Genomic DNA, 5,000 nt, shown 5'->3' on the forward strand with positions numbered 1-5,000 from the left:
TCGTGCTGGCGCCGTTGTGTGGCCAAAGAACATGCGCGAATGCTCGTGTCGGAAGGGTTGGTGTCCTGGCCCCGCGGGTGTCACGAATGCTCGGTTGCGAAGACCATGGGACCAGAGCCATGGCACGTCGGATGATGGCTCCAGCTGGCGCCCCGGCACTTTCTGTGGCATTGATGCTCGGTTTCAAAGACAAACGTGCGCAGTGCCAGGGGACCGCGGATGACTGCTCGTGCTGGCCCCGTTGGGCGGCATTGATGGTCGGTTGCAAAGAAAATGCGCGATTGCTCGTGTCGGGGCCCGGCAAGCCAAGGCCAAGCGAGCCATGGCACGTCGGATGATGGCTCCAGCTGGCGCCCCGGCACTTTCTGTGGCATTGATGCTCGGTTTCAAAGACAAACGTGCGCAGGGCCAGGGGACCGCGGATGACTGCTCGTGCTGGCCCCGTTGGGCGGCATTGATGGTCGGTTGCAAAGAAAATGCGCGATTGCTCGTGTCGGGGCCTGGCAAGCCAAGGCCAAGCGAGCCATGGCAACGCGGATGATGGCTCGCTAGTGCTGGCGCCGTGCACAGTGGCCTCGCACACTCGCCCTGCACGCTTCCCTTGCACGCAGCCTTGCACACTAGCCTCGCATGCGAGCCTTGCACCCTAGCCATGCAAACTAGCCTTGCACGGTAGCCATGCACACAAGCCGTGCACATTAGCCATGCGCACAAGCCCCGCACACTAGCCTTGCGCACAACCCTTGCACACAAGCCATGCACTCGAGCAATGCACACAAGCCTTGCACTCAAGCAATGCACACAAGCCCTGGACACTAGCCTTGCACACGGGCCTGGCACACAAGCCTTGGGCACTAGCCTTGCGCACTAGCGTTCCACATGAGCCTTGCACACTAGCCTTGGACACTAGCCTTGCACACAGGCCTTGCACACTAGGCATGCTTGGGCGAGCTGATCCCGCATCAAGTCGACGGGTCTAGGCATTCTTGGGCGCAGATCCCGCATCGTCTCGTCGCGTCTGGGCGCAAACACGTCGCGTCTCGTTGCGTCTTCAGAAGTCGTCGCTAACAGCACCTTTGGTTGCCACTGGTGGTTAGGCTGGTTGGTTGCGCAAACCCTATAGGAGGGTGGCATGCTGGTGGGCGTTTTTGCCCGGATAGGCACTAGAATGTGCAGATTTTGGGCGTTTTTGCCTGGATAGGCTAAGGAATGGGCATGCTTTGGGCGTTTTTGCCCGGATAGGCACCGGAATGCTTGGCCTTGGCTTGTCCTAGCAAGGCATTGCTGGGTTGGGCTCCCTTGGCCTTTTGGGCGCCTTGGACGATGTCTTGCGAAGACCATGGGCACAAGGCCATGGCATATGGTGAGGAAAGGACCACGGTTGCCAAGGTTAGGCACCGGAATGCTTGGCCTTGGCTTGCCAAAGCAGGGCATTGCTGGGTTGGGCTCCCTTGGCCTTCCGGGCGCCTTGGACACTGTCTTGGGAAGACCATGGGCACAAGGCCATGGCATATGGTGGGGAATGGACCACGGTTGCCAAGGCTAGGCATATAGAGAGGAATTGCATTTTTGCCCGGATAGGCACCGGAATGCTTGGCCTTGGCTTGCCATAGCAGGGCATTGCTGGGTTGGGCTCCCTTGGCCTTCCGGGGGCCTTGGACGCTGTCTTGGGAAGACCATGGGCACAAGGCCATGGCATATAGTGAGGAATGGACCACGGTTGGCAAGGCTAGGCATATAGAGAGGAATGGACCACGGTTGCCAAGGTTGCGCGAGTTTTGGGCATTTTTTGCCCGGATATGCCCAAGTATGCCCCGATAGGCCCGTTACGCCCCGGTATGAACGCGTATGCCCGGATAGACTCGGTATGCCTTGGGATACATGCGTATGCCCCGATAGGCTTGGTACGCCCCGATATGCGCACGTGTGCCCCAGTAGGGCTCGGTATGCCCCGGTATGTACGCGTGTGCCCCGATAGGCCCGGTATGCCCCGATATGCACACGTGTGCCCCAATAGGGGTCGGTATGCCCCGGTAGGTACGCGTGTGCCCCGTAATGCACGTTTCGCAGATCTCCCCGCATGTCCCGCCCCTATATGTAATACTTACTTACTTACTTACTTTCTTTCTTGCTTGCTTGCTTGCTTGCAATGGTTGGGAGTGCCCGGCATGCCCCGCTGCAGAGACCAAGGGCGCAATGACTTGGCACCGCGGATGCCGGGACTCCGGCACTTCCCGTGGCACTGATGGTTGGTTCCAAAGACAAAAGGCCGTGCAAGGCCACCGCACCGCGGATGATTTTGCTCGTGCTGGCGCCGTTGTGTGGCCAAAGAACATGCGCGAATGCTCGTGTCGGAAGGGTTGGTGTCCTGGCCCCGCGGGTGTCACGAATGCTCGGTTGCGAAGACCATGGGACCAGAGCCATGGCACGTCGGATGATGGCTCCAGCTGGCGCCCCGGCACTTTCTGTGGCATTGATGCTCGGTTTCAAAGACAAACGTGCGCAGGGCCAGGGGACCGCGGATGACTGCTCGTGCTGGCCCCGTTGGGCGGCATTGATGGTCGGTTGCAAAGAAAATGCGCGATTGCTCGTGTCGGGGCCCGGCAAGCCAAGGCCAAGCGAGCCATGGCACGTCGGATGATGGCTCCAGCTGGCGCCCCGGCACTTTCTGTGGCATTGATGCTCGGTTTCAAAGACAAACGTGCGCAGGGCCAGGGGACCGCGGATGACTGCTCGTGCTGGCCCCGTTGGGCGGCATTGATGGTCGGTTGCAAAGAAAATGCGCGATTGCTCGTGTCGGGGCCTGGCAAGCCAAGGCCAAGCGAGCCATGGCAACGCGGATGATGGCTCGCTAGTGCTGGCGCCGTGCACAGTGGCCTCGCACACTCGCCCTGCACGCTTCCCTTGCACGCAGCCTTGCACACTAGCCTCGCATGCGAGCCTTGCACCCTAGCCATGCAAACTAGCCTTGCACGGTAGCCATGCACACAAGCCGTGCACATTAGCCATGCGCACAAGCCCCGCACACTAGCCTTGCGCACAACCCTTGCACACAAGCCATGCACTCGAGCAATGCACACAAGCCTTGCACTCAAGCAATGCACACAAGCCCTGGACACTAGCCTTGCACACGGGCCTGGCACACAAGCCTTGGGCACTAGCCTTGCGCACTAGCGTTCCACATGAGCCTTGCACACTAGCCTTGGACACTAGCCTTGCACACAGGCCTTGCACACTAGGCATGCTTGGGCGAGCTGATCCCGCATCAAGTCGACGGGTCTAGGCATTCTTGGGCGCAGATCCCGCATCGTCTCGTCGCGTCTGGGCGCAAACACGTCGCGTCTCGTTGCGTCTTCAGAAGTCGTCGCTAACAGCACCTTTGGTTGCCACTGGTGGTTAGGCTGGTTGGTTGCGCAAACCCTATAGGAGGGTGGCATGCTGGTGGGCGTTTTTGCCCGGATAGGCACTAGAATGTGCAGATTTTGGGCGTTTTTGCCTGGATAGGCTAAGGAATGGGCATGCTTTGGGCGTTTTTGCCCGGATAGGCACCGGAATGCTTGGCCTTGGCTTGTCCTAGCAAGGCATTGCTGGGTTGGGCTCCCTTGGCCTTTTGGGCGCCTTGGACGATGTCTTGCGAAGACCATGGGCACAAGGCCATGGCATATGGTGAGGAAAGGACCACGGTTGCCAAGGTTAGGCACCGGAATGCTTGGCCTTGGCTTGCCAAAGCAGGGCATTGCTGGGTTGGGCTCCCTTGGCCTTCCGGGCGCCTTGGACGCTGTCTTGGGAAGACCATGGGCACAAGGCCATGGCATATAGTGAGGAATGGACCACGGTTGGCAAGGCTAGGCATATAGAGAGGAATGGACCACGGTTGCCAAGGTTGCGCAAGTTTTGGGCATTTTTTGCCCGGATATGCCCAAGTATGCCCCGATAGGCCCGTTACGCCCCGGTATGAACGCGTATGCCCGGATAGACTCGGTATGCCTTGGGATACATGCGTATGCCCCGATAGGCTTGGTACGCCCCGATATGCGCACGTGTGCCCCAGTAGGGCTCGGTATGCCCCGGTATGTACGCGTGTGCCCCGATAGGCCCGGTATGCCCCGATATGCACACGTGTGCCCCAATAGGGGTCGGTATGCCCCGGTAGGTACGCGTGTGCCCCGTAATGCACGTTTCGCAGATCTCCCCGCATGTCCCGCCCCTATATGTAATACTTACTTACTTACTTACTTTCTTTCTTGCTTGCTTGCTTGCTTGCAATGGTTGGGAGTGCCCGGCATGCCCCGCTGCAGAGACCAAGGGCGCAATGACTTGGCACCGCGGATGCCGGGACTCCGGCACTTCCCGTGGCACTGATGGTTGGTTCCAAAGACAAAAGGCCGTGCAAGGCCACCGCACCGCGGATGATTTTGCTCGTGCTGGCGCCGTTGTGTGGCCAAAGAACATGCGCGAATGCTCGTGTCGGAAGGGTTGGTGTCCTGGCCCCGCGGGTGTCACGAATGCTCGGTTGCGAAGACCATGGGACCAGAGCCATGGCACGTCGGATGATGGCTCCAGCTGGCGCCCCGGCACTTTCTGTGGCATTGATGCTCGGTTTCAAAGACAAACGTGCGCAGGGCCAGGGGACCGCGGATGACTGCTCGTGCTGGCCCCGTTGGGCGGCATTGATGGTCGGTTGCAAAGAAAATGCGCGATTGCTCGTGTCGGGGCCTGGCAAGCCAAGGCCAAGCGAGCCATGGCAACGCGGATGATGGCTCCAGCTGGCGCCCCGGCACTTTCTGTGGCATTGATGCTCGGTTTCGAAGACAAACGTGCGCAGGGCCAGGGGACCGCGAAGGACTGCTCGTGCTGGCCCCGTTGGACGGCATTGATGGTGTGTTGCAGAGAGCATGTGCGATTGCAAGTGTCGGCCGGGTTTGGGTTCCCTTGGGCTTTCGGGTGCCTTGGACGCTGTCTTGCGAAGACCATGGGCACAAGGCCCCGTCCTGGCCCCT

The sequence above is a fragment of the Tasmannia lanceolata genome, unplaced genomic scaffold (assembly GCF_043159265.1).
Source record: "Tasmannia lanceolata isolate RefF3 unplaced genomic scaffold, GAP_Taslan_0.1 ptg000346l, whole genome shotgun sequence".
NCBI classification, from domain to species: Eukaryota; Viridiplantae; Streptophyta; class Magnoliopsida; order Canellales; family Winteraceae; genus Tasmannia; species Tasmannia lanceolata.